We start from the raw sequence: 15280 nt of genomic DNA on the forward strand, positions 1-15280 counted from the left end.
TTTAGATAGAAAGTGATCTGACCAACATATAGGAATGGCAGGATAGCATACCATCTCGGAGAGGCTAGAGAATATAGGATCTATTAGATGTCCTGCTTTGTGTGTGCCAGAGTTCAGAAGCTTGATGTTAAGGGCTGCAAGGTCATCTATCAGGTTATTGCAAATATTGTTGGAAAGATCTTCTAAGTGAAGATTGAAGTCTCCAATAAGAGATAAGTTCTTAGAACCAAGATGAAGCAGGGTAATGTAGTTGGCAAAGGTGGTAGCCAATTGTGTTGGGTTTCCTGGAGGACGATAAATCAGCATGCCGGATCGTGAAATTAGGGGTCAAAGTTAATTTAAAAGCGGCTGCTTCACAATCCGGGATGTTTAAGGGGTTGAAACTACATTTCAGGTGATTTTTAATAATAATGGCAATACCACCTCCTGTTTTCAGTGCTCTATCTCGCCGCATGATGGCATAATTGGCGGGGAGAGCTGTGGCTATATCCGGGCCGGCGCTGTCGTGCAGCCACGTTTCAGTCAGAAAGAGAGCATCTGGCTATTCTTCCCAAATGAGGTTAAAGATGTCAAGTTTATGTATAGGAAGTGAGCGACAATTTAGACTGAAAAACAGAAAGTTGTCAATGACCGGAGCAATATGCGGGCTATGCAAAGTGCAATTTTTCGTAGTGGGGGGTGGGGTAAGGTTGGAGGTTTAGGAGCGAAAAGTTGCAGTTAGGACATGAAACGCTACCTGCGTGTTTAGCCTTTAGTATTATGCAACCTTTTGGTCTAGGGGGACGGAGTGCCCACAGCTGTTCAGATGAAAATACCTGTATGTTTGGGGTTGTTGGAGCAGGGGTCCTGGCCCCTGGTCCCGTCCGGGCTCGAACAGGCTAGTCTTTGGCTCGGCTTCGGCACGATGTCGGTGAGACAGCTGCGCGCGTCCGCTGCGCGGGTTGCCTGACATCTGATTAAAGTAGAGGACGGGCTCTAGGTCAGGTGACCGTCGGGGCTCCGCCTCTACTTTCTGGCCCAATTGCGTAGGTCCCCTGGACAAACAGACACTGCCCTACACCCTCCACAACAATCAAGCCTAGCGCTTGCGGTGGACCGGGGTGTTTGAGGCGAGGAGATAGCGCTGCCAGTGAGTATTCACAATTTAAAAAAATTAAGTGCTAGGGAGTGCGTTAAAAAACCTGAAAACACAGATTGCAGGTCAAAACTTACAGGTCGCGCTTTAGTAATGCGCGCGTCGCATAATTAGCATAAATTACTACAGGGTATATCAAACCATTATCTGGGGATCTGGAACAGTAAATGTTGCTCTAATGGATGTATATTATAGACCAAAGCCTGCTAGACAGCGCAGCTGTCTGATTTGCTATCAATATCTTGGGGACATTCGGAAAGCTACTCTGGGAATGCCTTCTGCCTATTGCTTACCGTTAGCTTTGTGGTTTGTAACTTACATTTGCCGGCTCTATTTGTTTTAGGCTGTGCAGCTCCAGTTTATACCTTCCCTTGCCTAAATCCAATTTACTGTATAAATCCACCAGCTCAGGATTTCTGTAAACAGGCCTTTCTGCTCTTATCTTGTCACATTTGCTGTGCATTCAAAGAGGTCAAATGCCAAGCTCTGTCTTCCTGGGAGCTTAGTCTTTACTGTTCTTTCTCTGACTTCAAAGTGAGACGATTTATGTGATAATCCTTCTGGCTACTGTGGGAGTGTTTGAAGAATTATGTATGATGCGATATCCTTTTTTTTTGGCACACAACAAAATTTAAATGTCTGTAAATTAACTGTGCCGATGATTAAGGATATATCAGAGTTGGAAAAGTACAAATGAAGCAATCTTTTGGGTAATTATGAAGTGTGGTGGAAACAAATATTTTAAAGCGATTAAAACAAATCAATACACTAGGTGATGACATTTCCACACATCGTTTGGGCACTGTATACTTGTATCCTTGCATCAGTAAAACTGGGTATGTGCAAATATAATTGTCACTTCATTTGTAAAGTCCTAGGATGCCCGACTCCGGACCAGGGAAGACATGGCTTGGCAGTTCGGGCTAGACTGTTCCCATTAGGCACAGGACCAAGACTGATTTGCATATGGCCATGTCTGAACTGGGGTGGCTTGGTGTGCAAAATAACGATGGATTAAACCCAGATCTGTGACTGGGGTTGAATGTTTTGCCATTGTGCAACATTCCGTCCATCATCTTGTGTGTTTTGAGTTTGGGACAGTGTCATAACAAGTGGAGAAGGGTTCCCGGGTTCCCACAACCACGCCAGGGGAGTCCGTCATTCTGTGTGTTCGATTTAGCTAATCAGGCTGGGGTATAATACCAATATGACACAATTTTGAAAGCTGTCTCTGTGTGGCCCACGGAGTGTGCGAAGTGATGTGACCTATAAAAAATGTCCTCCCACTCTTTGTCCGATAAGGTGTGGCCTATTTCTGCTTCCTATTGCTTCTGTCCCGCAGAACAAGTCTTAAGTGTGAGAAACGGTACAAAAGGGGGTGGTGATGGACGGAGCATCTGAATCAATCAAACACTCACACCCAGTCAAAAGATCTGGGTTTAATCCATCACCATTCTTTAGCCCACTCTGCCACCCCAGTTCAGACATGGCTATATGCAAATCAGTCTGACCCTGTGCCTCATGGGAACAGTCCAGCCCGAACTGGCAAGCCATGTCTTCCCTGGACCGGAAACAGGCTTCCGAGGACCGGTTTCTGGCATTCCAGCCGTCTTCAGCCCGGCTTGCTTGAATCCAGTGGCAAAGTGAGCAAGGGACTCACGTCTGAGCATACCCTGCCACACTTATGGCGGCCAAAAGCGGTACAAAAGGGGGTGGTGATGGACGGAGCATCTAAATCAATCAAACACTCACACCCAGACAAAAGATCTGGGTTTAATCCATCACCATTCTTTAGCCCACTCTGCCAGTTGAATTAAAGTTAAAAGGGGGAGCGGCCCTCTGCCAACCGGGACCGCTCCACCGGCCTCGGGTCCCAACACACCCCCCAACCTCTGGAGACCGAGCCCCACTCACCGGGCTCTCTAGTGAACGTCTCCGCGCTCTCTCTCCTTTGTCAGGCGGCTTCTGCTGCGGGGCTTTGCTTCCTTGTTCCTTCTCTGGTGGCATCAGGCGGAACTGGGCAGTAGGCGGGGTTCTACCGGGCACAGGACCCCCTCGGACCTCACCTGCTCAGTCCCGGCTGCCTCTCTTCCACAAGCACTCTTCCTCTGGACACCGGAGCGCGGGGTGGGCTGCCGTCGACTTCCAGTTTCTGGAGGCAGTACTTCCGGGTCACCGCGGGCAGTGCGGCGGCCCCTTTCAGGCACTTGTAGGCTGGGAGATAATCAACCGAGGGGTAGGCTCCCTCGAGTTGACGAATAAACTGGGCCAAACGAGGGGTAGGCTCCCTCTGTACTTTAGATATAAAGCAAGGTGGGCGCTCGCTCGGGGGCACAAAAACGGCACCAGGACCCTGGTGGGGTGGGCACTCGCCAGGGATTCTAAACTTGCAATCTTGCGGGAAAAATGCTGGGTGGGCACCGGCTTGAAACAGAGAGCGCTCCTAAGGCGATAGGGGGGAAATTACAGCGCTTCCAAGCGCTAGCAAAGAAAAAGCGCTTAGAGAGCAATCAAGCGCCCCCAGGCGCTAGAGGAACAAAAAGTCCAGCAACAAGGTCCTTCAGGAGGATGGGGGGGCAAGGCTGGGCCCAGAGTCAGCTCACAGGGTCCTCCTAGGCAGGGAGGCAATCCCCAGTGGCGGTCCTCCTGGCGCCCAGCAGCAGCCCCCCTCTGGAAAGGATTCAAGGAGAGAGAACAAAGCCCCTTTTTATACTACGAAATCCTTTGTCTGGCTTCAGGGTGAGGGGAAAAACAGTTGCAGCTGGTTTGTGAGCACTCTTGATGTGCTCAGCCCCTCACTCTATTCACTGGCAGGGCTAGGGACATTAGAAGTACCACAGGGGGCGGAGCCAGCATTGTGTGGGGAAAGCCCAGCCCTATTCAGTTCCCAGGTGTACCACTCCCTCACATCAGCATGCTAATCTCTCCATTCACCACCGGGGCAGACCCATCCAGACTCCTGGAGCCAGGCTCACCAGCCAGCTCCAGCCAATCACATGCCAGCACACTCCCTGCACACGCACACCCATGTCTAGAAGTGGCATGTCCACACTAGACACATTTACGCCGCACACATCATTGCGCAGCATTCAATCACACGAGTCCGCACATACCAAACTCGAGCCTGCACACCTCACGCATCAGGAAGTACCAGGGACACAGATATTCCCCATGCATTCCTATGGGAGGGCAGCCAACCTTACTCCACGCACTCGGAGTGCGCACGCACTTTCCACTGGACAAAGTGAAAGTGCGCAGAAACCAAAAATCACTACCACCAATGCACATATAAAAAGCAAAAAGTTCTGGGGTGAACCTGCCAGAATGGCCAAGTCCAACAGTCAGCGTATGCCGAATATCTTCCACCACAAGCGGGGACTGCAGAAGTGCGTCTCTCAGGTGCCAACGAGATGAGTGCGGGTCTGCTGGTGGGAGTTGCAACGTCAAAGTGATTTGCGCATGGTCTGAAAGGGAGCGCGCCTCTATAGAGGAGGCCTGGATGGAGGCCCATCCTGCCCGGGTAACGAGGAAGTGATCCAAATGAGCGTATGTCTTGTGAGCAGCAGAGTAGAAGGTGTAGTCCCTATTGGTAGGGTGTAGGCAGCGCCAATCATCTCAAATCCCACAGTCATCAAGCCATGCCCTCCCGTTCCCAGATATAGCTCCCACCCCTCCAGTTCTCGGGCAGGAGCGATCTACACTGGCGTCCATAACAGTGTTCAGGTCCCCTCCCACCACCCCCAGGGAGTCAGGAGAATGCAGTACCTCAGCCATCGCATGCTACAGAAATTTCTCTTGAGGGTCGTTGGGGGGGATAGAGAGAAGCTATTGTGATAGTGGTGGACCTTATGTGTAGTCGCAGCGCGAGCATGCACCCCTGTATCTAACAATACACCCACATGTGGTGTGTCACACAGTGTGTGACATGATACCATTCTCCGTGGAGTAGGTCACTGCTGTGTGTGATGTGTTGCTATGCAACTATTATGAGTGTTCCCAGTTAGGGATGTACACATACAGGCATGTACTTAAGGTTAACTGTTGGACATGCACACCCCTATGACTGGGCACTGCTGGGGGTCCTGTGCACACCCCTCTCCTATGTCTGGCCACTGCTGGGAGTCCTGTACACACCCCTCTCCTATGTCTGGGCACTGCTGGGAGTCCTGTGCACACCCCTATCCTATGTCTGGGCACTGCTGGGAGTCATTTCCACTCACCCCTGTCATGTCTGGGCACTGCTGGGGGTCCTGTACACACCCCTCTCCTATGTCTGGGCACTGATGGGAGTCCTGTACACACCCCTCTCCTATGTCTGGGCACTGCTGGGAGTACTGTGCACATCCTTCTCCTATGTCTGGCCACTGCTGGGAGTCCTGTGCACACCCCTCTTCTATGTCTGGGCACTGCTGGGAGTCCTGTACACACCCCTCTTCTATGTCTGGGCACTGCTGGGAGTCCTGTACACACCCCTCTCCTATGTCTGGGCACTGCTGGGAGTCCTGTACACACCCCTCTCCTATGTCTGGGCACTGCTGGGAGACCTGTACACACCCCTCTCCTATGTCTGGGCACTGCTGGGAGTCATATCCACCCACCCCTGTCATGTCTGGCCACTGCTGGGAGTCCTGTACACACCCCTCTCCTATGTCTGGCTACCACTGGGAGTCCTGTACACACCCCTCTCCTCTGTCTGGGCACTGCTGGGAGTCCTATCCACCCACCCCTGTCATGTCTGGGCACTGCTGGGGGTCCTGTGCACACCCCTCTCCTATGTCTGGTCACTGCCGGGAGTCCTGTACACACCCCTCTCCTATGTCTGGGCACTGCTGGGAGTCCTGTACACACACCCCTCCTATGTCTGGGCACTGCTGGGAGTCCTGTACACCCACACCTCCTATGTCTGGGCACTGCTGGGAGTCCTGTGCACACCCCTCTCCTGTGTCTGGCCACTGCTGGGAGTCCTGTGCACACCCCTCTCCTATGTCTGGGCACTGCTGGGAGTCCTGTACACACCCCTCTCCTATGTCTGGGCACTGCTGGGAGTTCTGTACACACCCCTCTCCTATGTCTGGGCACTGCTGGGAGTCTTGTACACACCCCTCTCCTATGTCTGGGCACTGCTGGGAGTCCTGTACACACACACCTCCTATGTCTTGGCACTGCTGGGAGCCCTGTACACACCCCTCTCCTATGTCTGGGCACTGCTGGGAGTCTTGTACACACCCCTCTCCTATGTCTGGGCACTGATGGGAGTCCTGTACACACACCTCTCCTATGTCTGGGCACTGCTGGGAGTCATGTCCACCCAACCCCGTCATGTCTGGGCACTGCTGGGGGTCCTGTGCACTCCCCTCCCCTATGTCTGGGCACTGCTCTGAGTCCTGTACACACCCCTCTCCTATATCTGGGCACTGCTGGGAGTCCTCTGCACACCCCTCTCCTATGTCTGGCCACTGCAGGGAGTCCTGTACACACCCCTCTCCTATATCTGGGCACTGCTGGTAGTCCTGTCCACACCCCTCTACTATGTCTGGGCACTGCTGGGAGTCCTGTACACACCTCTCTCCTATGTCTGGGCACTGCTGGGAGTCCTGTGCACACCCCTCTCCTATGTCCGGCCACTGCTGGGAGTCCTGTACACACCCCTCTCCTATGTGTGGGCACTGCTGGGAATCATATCCACCCACCCCTGTCATGTCTGGGCACTGCTGGGGGTCCTGTGCACACCCCCTCCTATGTCTTGGCACTGCTGGGAGTCATATCCACCCACTTTGTCATGTCTGGGTACTGCTGGGGATCCTGTGCACACCCCTCTCCTATGTCTGGCCACTGCTGGGAGTCCTGTACACACCCCTCTCCTATGTCTGGGCACTGCTGGGAATCATATCCACCCACCCCTGTCATGTCTGGGCACTGCTGGGAGTCATATCCACCCACTCCTGTCATGTCTGGGCACTGCTGGGGGTCCTGTGCACACCCCCCTCCTATGTCTGGCTACTGCTGGGAGTCCTGTACACACCCCTCTCCTATGTCTGGGCACTGCTGGGAGTCATATCCACCCACACCTGTCATGTCTGGGCACTGCTGGGGGTCCTGTGCACACCCCTCTCCTATGTCTGGGCACTGCTGGGGGTCCTGTGCACACCCCTCTCCTATGTCTGGGCACTGCTGGGAGTCCTGTGCACACCCCTCTCCTATGTCTGGCCACTTCTGGGAGTCCTGTACACACCCCTCTCCTATGTCTGGGCACTGCTGGGAGTCATATCCACCCACCCCTGTCATGTTTTGGCACTACTGGGGGTCCTGTGCACACCCCCCTCCTATGTCTAGGCACTGCTGGGAGTCCTGTGCACACCCCTATCCTATGTCTGGCCACTGGAGTCCTGTACACACCCCTCTCCTATGCGTGGGCACTGCTGGGAGTCCTGTACACACCTCTCCTATGTCTGGGCACTGCTGGGAGTCCTGTACACACACCTCTCCTATGTCTGGGCACTGCTGGGAGTCCTATCCACCCACCCCTGTCTTGTCTGGGCACTACTGGGGGTCCTGTGCACACCCCTCTCCTATATCTGGCCACTGCTGGGAGTCCTGTACACACCCATCTCCTATGTCTGGGCACTGCTGGGAGTCATATCCACCCACCCCTTTCATGTCTGGGCACTGCTGGGCTCTGCTGGGGGTCTTTGCCGCCCACCACTCAGATGTGACGTACCGTACCCGACATTTCAGACGTGTGTGCGGCATGTATCACTATTGCAATAGTGATACCCGCTAGCCAGTGGCACACCGTACCCCGACTTTTTAGACGTGTGCGGCACGTATCACTATTGTAATAGTGATATGTGCTAGCGTGTGGCGCACCATGCCCCCCCACACGTTGATGGCGTATGTGCGGCAGGTATCACTACTGCAATGGTGAAATGCGCTAGCGTGTGGTGCACCGTACCCTGACGTTAGTGGCGTATGTGCGGCACGTATCACTGTAGCAATGATGATATGCGCTAGTGTGTGGCGGACCGTACAGGTATACTTCCGATGTTGTGGTACGTTGTACTCACTGTCTGTGCCGTCGTCGGTTTCTATAGGTCGTAGGCATACAGGGCTGGGATGACACGCTCAAGGGGGTTCATGTCTTGTATGTTGCGTACCGGGGTGCAGTTCGGGCCGGATTCTGGTTTTACTGCTGTTTACAGCTCTCGTAGCAAAAGGGCCGTATGGAGTGTCGTCAACACGAATCGTACTTCCTGGTTCGGAAATCGCTGCCTATTTACGTACGTACGTACGGACGTAGCGTACAGCGTCACCCGGAGACAATCCGTATGTACTTTGGAGTTGTACGGTGTTTGGTACGAGTCGAACAGAGTGGTGCATTGGGTTCGGATCGTACTTGCTCGTTCGTACGGGGACGTTGTTGATGTACGATTCGTATGAGAAAAACGCTTCGTATAGCTAATCGGAGCGCTTTTTCCCGAATCGGAATCGACCCTTTAGTGTAGCTATATAATCTTCTACAGATTCTTCACTAGACTGCTAACACATTGCAAAATTAAACCTCTCCAACATAACATTTGTAGTATCTGAGTACTGTTTACCCATGCATAATTTTGCTTCTATATAGACATTCGATTCTACATCTTCACCAATGGGTGCAGGTTGTCTGGGTAAATTTTAAAAAACTCTGCGACCTGCTGTTCCCAAGTGCTTTACTAATAATGCTAATTTTCTTGTGGGAGAGTACTCATTTGCGTCAATGGCAGTTAAATAGTTCTCAAAGTCTCTAAGCCACTCTGGCCATTTGAGTTCAGGTTTACCTGGTTTTAATAAAAAAGGTACTGGCTGGATAAGTCCTTGAATTGAAGCCATGGATTAATGAACTGAAAATATGACCGCAAAAACAAAAATCTTGTCTTAAAATGATGAGTGAAATCTTCTAGATTTTACTTCTTTTGAAATGAATTATAAAAAATGAAACTCACTGTAATGGAAGATAAAAGGTGTGTGAATCACCGTGTTACACTGAAGCAAAAGGTTCCAACTTCATAAACTCGAACAACATAGATGTGCAAATCACCGATTGGCAGAGAAGAGAATGGTGTGCGAATCACCGATCACAGAATCACACCATAAAATTAAATGTAGGTTTGAAAATATAGGTGTGGGAATCGCCGATCATCGATGTCGCACTGTCAAATCCTGACCGAATAACTTGCCGCTCACCGATAACTTCTTCCTCAACAAATATGGCCGCCGCCGTGTGTAGCGTGCGTCATATCTCATACGCTTCCAGGATGCACAGGGCCAAAACATCATACAGCAGTGATGACTTCCGAACTGGAACACACGCCACTCGTCGTACAGCTGCGTACACAAAATCGGGAACTTCAGATAAGATGTGTACGTTCAAATGTTGAAGACAGCACGAGGTATGCACTGTGAAATTTGCAACTGTCAAAGATGCGAGGTAGTCAAATCCCAACATGCACGATCGTCACGTATGCAGCAAAACTCACTACTTCTCACTAAGATTTCGCCCAGTAACAAAAAGTTCACAGCGACAGATCCTTAAGAGTTCTCAATTCACATGTGGTTAAAATTTCCACGATGTGGAGTGAATCGACAAAAAACAGAAATCCAGGACTAACCTCTTAAAAGGATATAACTGTCCTTGTAAAGTCCTTGGCATAACGTGGTGACCTCTTCTGGCATTCTTCAAATCGTGGATCATTTCTTCATTATAGAATGAATCTCAATGATAATCCGTGTGCTCCAACGATAATCCGTGTACCCCACTTCTGGTACCAATTTGTAGTGTGGGATACAACAGAATCTCAGGAGGCGATTCACGATGATGAAAGAAGATAGTATTTATTGTAATTATAAAGAATATAAGTTAAAATAAAGAGCTCACAAGTAAAGCGACTCAATCAGGAAAGGAGCCAGTAGTAACTTCTACAAAACGAACTCTAAGCCCCATGATATAGATAGAATTCTAATAAAGAATAATTTACTTAAAGGAACAGAACAGCTTACTTATTACAGTTTGTCGTCTAGTTCACGCCGTAGATTAAGTTTATTGTACATTGTAAGGCTGCAACTTTAGAATTATTTGAAAGTCCGCGCAAAGACCACTAAGCAAAGATTTTTACCAAGCATGTGCGCCTTTTGTTTACTTGAAAGAGTGGAGATTGTGCTCCTGTTGGGCATTTGTGAGGAAAGAACAAGTGCAGCTCCATATGTTTTCAAAGTTACTTTTTACATGTACGCAGTAAAAATGAAAGTTGACCTTGGTGATCTTGGCACAATAATATGGACTTAGTGGGTGCACTTGCCAGGTCGAGATGGCAGTAGAAACTGCTCGTAGACACTGCAGTGGCAAGTCTGAGAACTCTTTAGAAGGCTGCTGGTGTGGGTGGCACAATCAGTGCTGCAGGCCCACTACCATCATTTGTTTTACATGCCCTAGGCACACACATTGCACTGTACTAAGGACTTAGGAGTAAATCAAGTAAGCCAACCATGGAAACACCAATCCATAAAAACAATTTACAGTAAGCACACTTGCACGTTAGTACTGATCAGTAGTATTAAAGGGCACAGAAGCACTAAACCAGCAAAAACAAGATCCAGAGCACTACAAAAACCAGGTCAGAAGCAAAATGACCGGAGAAACACGCCAAAAGATGCCTTGTCTAAAAGATATAATTTATTAAAGCCGTAATACTGTGCCTGGAGTGATAAAAGGCTTTTGTCATATATCACAGAAATATCGAAGTCAGTTTGGCATTTCTCTCCTCAACACAGTTCTGTGGTCTTCCAGGTACTGTTAAACAAATAAGTAAACAGAAAAACTGCAATATACCAAGAACCGAAATTCTCAAGATGTGCCTTAGCAGTATTGCCATGTCATTTTCATTCAGTTTTTAAACTTTTGAGAATTAGCTTAAAAAATCTAAATAATTTTTGACAGCATACACTTTTATCATCTTTGTGACTATTAGAAATTATGAACTTCTCTAAGACCGCTTGCTGAAGAGTTCATTTTATCATCAAATGGTGTTGACTCCCAATAGGTCGCAGAAAAGGCATGTCAAACTTGTGGCAATATTTCTTTGTATCTTAGGTTTCTTATAAAACATTTGTGCCAGTCATGCTCTTGATTTCGCAACCCAGTTTTCATGAAGCGCAGCCATGTTTAAAAAGCATTGTGGTCTCGTGCACTGAACCACTGTGAAATTAGGCAGACATGGGGTACTGGTAAGCGCTCTTTTATTACCATCCGTCCTACACCTGCGACCGGCAGCAACTGTCGTCCTCCCTGCTCTTGAGTTCCACATAGGGAACTCCCAAACGCCCCGCATTCCAACCCAGTGTTTCCACATATCCCAACACACCCCCCTCTTTCACAAAACAAGAAATAGAACAACCAAAGAAAAGCGAAATAACATAAGGTGAACGTCAAGTGGAACAACGAAAAAACAAAACAATTAGAATCTGCAATAATCCTTGAACCTGGCAGGAGCTGTCTTAACCCTGGAAGACACCCTGCTCTGGTGCACATGACTTTGGTCTGCGCGCCCATGATCTTTGGAAGACAAACTCACACAATGTGTCGCACCGGAATCCACCTGTACACCCAATGTATGGTTCACATACGCAGCCTTAGCTTTGGGCACCATGGAAACAACATTCTTATTCCATCTTTCCATTCTCCAAGATGACCACACAATTCTTCACCTCCCTCATGTGAAAGGGTGCAGAAAAACGAGAAAACCCCTGGCGAATGAAACCAGATGTTTAAATTCGCACCCAATCATCAACACACAGAGGGGATGCTCTGCCACACTCGTCTCTGGTGCCATACATTTTCTGCACAGCAGCCCTCACATTCACCACACTTTTCAACTTCCTCTCCTCTACAGAATTCCTGGACATCCGATCTTTGTTAAACTTAGATATATCCACTCTTCCTCTTAAAAGGGTAAAAGGAGAAACTCGAGAACTGATGTGGGGTTTGGTCCTCAATGCCCACAACATGTCCTTGACCGCTTTCCTCCAATGCAGACCATTACCAAGAGCCAATTGCAACTGATCCTTAATCACTCGGTTTAAACACTCCACCAAACCCTTACTGCGCAGGTGATAAAGGGACGTAAGAACATGTCTGATGCCATTCTCTGGAAGAAACTTTTCCATCTTCCTGTATACCATTTGTGTCCCATTATCAGTCACCAACTCTTCAGAAAATCCCTCCCTGAACAACACTTCTTTGAAAAACCTGATTACAACCTCAGTACTCACGCTCTCTACAAACTTCACCTCTGGCCAATTAGACACGTAGTCTACCAATACCAAAACATAAATGAAAGAACAACTTGTGACCCCAAAAGGTCCAGCAATGTAAAAAACAAGTTTACACCATGTTTTTTTTTTTTTTTTTTACAATAACAGGATCCACAGGAGAAGGGCAAGTGACTAGGGTCTTATCATTAAGCACGCACATGCAGCAATCAGGAACATAATGTTCAATAGCCCTTTCTACTCCTGGCCACCCAAAATCTATCCTCACTCTCCCTTTCGTGGCCCAAATCCCCAGGTGACCTTCGTGAGCTAGGTCTAAAATTCTCTTTTGCATGCAACTGGAACTACCAACAAACTTCACCTGCGCAAGACACTCCCCACCATAAACAATTCTTCACTAACTGCCATATGGAATTTATTCCGTAGGTGTGTCCTTACAATTGGGTCAACCAACAGAAATACATTTTTCCACCACAGTAAGCTCCACATCATCAGAAACTGCACTTCACCATTCCTGCTCAGACAAAGCACCCTTAACAGCATCATCATTCACTGAAGATACCAAGCACACCATCTCCAAATCATCAATAGATTCTTGTCCTTCACTACCGTCAATCTGGGGTAACCTTGATGGACATTCTGCTACAAAGTTCTTAGCACCAGCCACACATTCAAGTTTGTAGTGAAACTCCTGCAATCTGTACTGCCAATTAGCAATACGTGGAGTAACTCTACTGCCTCCCTTAGTGGTGAAAAGACCCACCAGTGGCTTATGATCCATTATGAGGACGAAAATGTACCCCCAAAGGAAACTCCTGAAATGTTGCATGCCCCACCACAATGCCAGAACCTCTCTTTCAAATGTGGAATATGTGCTTTCCACCCCATTGAAATGCATGTGATGCAAATGCAATGGTCTCTTCAGAACCATCATACCTTCTCTGCATGAGGACAGCGCCAGAACCAACACTGCTTGCATCGCAGACAAAATAGTTACATTGTTGATGTTAAATGGTTTTAGTGGTCGGGCCAACACAATTTCCTTTTTGATACATATGAAACTATCTTCACACTCTTCGCTCCACACAAACCTGTTGTTCTTCAACAAATCATGCAAGCACACAATTGTATCTGAGAAAGTTCCAACAAATTTGGTGTAATACTCTACCAACCCAAGAAAGGAACGCAATTGGTTCTTATCAACAGGTCTGGGAGCATTTTGTATGGCTTCCAAAATTTTCATCCTGCGTTTACAACATAGACAGGTCCAGTGGCAGAGTTCCCTTCAAAGTCCAGACTTCCCTTGAATTTCCCTAAAACATCCACCCTGCAACCCCTGTAGGAAAAGATCTTTATACTAGATTGATACAACTGCATGTCCTCCAACTCCCCAAAATCCTTTTGATTTATTAGCGCAAAAGAAGAACCAGAATCAGCCCAGAAGTTGATCCTCTTGTTGTTCACCACGACCACACAAATTGGAGCATTTCTCTCACAAAATCCCAACAAAGCAGATACACCTAGTTCCCCATCAGATTGCACAGATGAGGAGGATAGTATTAGTAATACATTCTTATCTTTGTCCGAACACTCCAAACTGTTCTCAATGGCTTTTACAGGTAGCATGGAGGATTTCGGAGCTTATGTCGCTTTACATAACCGTGCAAGGAATCCTTTTCTGCCACACTTGAAACAAGACTGATTTAGAGCAAAACGTGGCATTCCCTAGGTTGGATGTGCTACCGCACCTGAAACACACAAGTTCAGATTTGTTGAATTTTGCCTTACTGGATGGTGTTTCGGGATTGCATAATTTAGTGGACATCGTTTCAGAATATTGACTTGGGCTCCCTTTGGAAGGTTTAGAAATATTTTTGGACCACAATAGTTTAGCCTCGTCAAACTTGGTTGAATCATTCATCTCTCGCATGCACAATTGTGAATGTTCAATGCCCCTGGCAAGTCTAAGGGCAGTTTCGAGATCGGGATCTTTAGTGGAGACTAGTTTTTCTTGTACTTTCTGATTTGAGGTTCTTTCAATTAATTTATCACAAATTATCTCATCTTTGAACCCCCCTTCAATAACAAGTGGGTGCCAAAATTCCTAGGGAGGCAACAAAATCAATTGATACCCCGGGAATCTGTGCTCACAGCAAAATTTTGTGGCGTTCCAATACAACATTTTTCCTGGGTTTGAATCTCTTATCAAGTGTTTTGATGATAGATGGGTAATCATCAATTAACATAGAATCGCCATCATTACTGCCACTGACATGAGTGCTAACAATTTCTAATGGTAGGGTTTTCAGAATATTCCTCCCTTAAGCACCCAAATTTTAAACTAAAAGTGCCTTCTTTTTTTAAAAGTGAAGGTATCACCGTCAATGGCTTCTAAATGAGACTCAAAAGAGTCTTTCCACAATTGCCAACTCATTGGGGGAGGGCCAGCTATTTGCAGGAAAGTTAGAGGTGCAGAAATGCGATCCATTTTATAGATCTGCGTGGGTGAGTTGCTGCCACATAATAATGTATTTGGTAAAATATGAAGTTCTGGTATCAATGATATGCCAAGGTTAATCAAACTATGTGTTCATGCAATCCAGTGAAAGTAAAATCCTCAACATTATACACAGTGCAGGTACAGGTGTGCTTGTCACCGAAGTCACACAAGAAAGGTGCAGGCTGGTTAAAAAATGTTGTACCTGTCGCAGGGTAAACTCCATGTTGTAACTTAACTGTGCATGAAAATATAGAGAACACAAACACTGTTTGTTTGTTAGTCATGAAGTATATTTTGGCCCCAATCAAAAATGGTGGCCGTGTTTCACACTTTGCGTGTGT

The sequence above is a fragment of the Lissotriton vulgaris genome, chromosome 4_1, assembly GCF_964263255.1.
Source record: "Lissotriton vulgaris chromosome 4_1, aLisVul1.2, whole genome shotgun sequence".
Lineage (NCBI taxonomy): Eukaryota > Metazoa > Chordata > Amphibia > Caudata > Salamandridae > Lissotriton > Lissotriton vulgaris.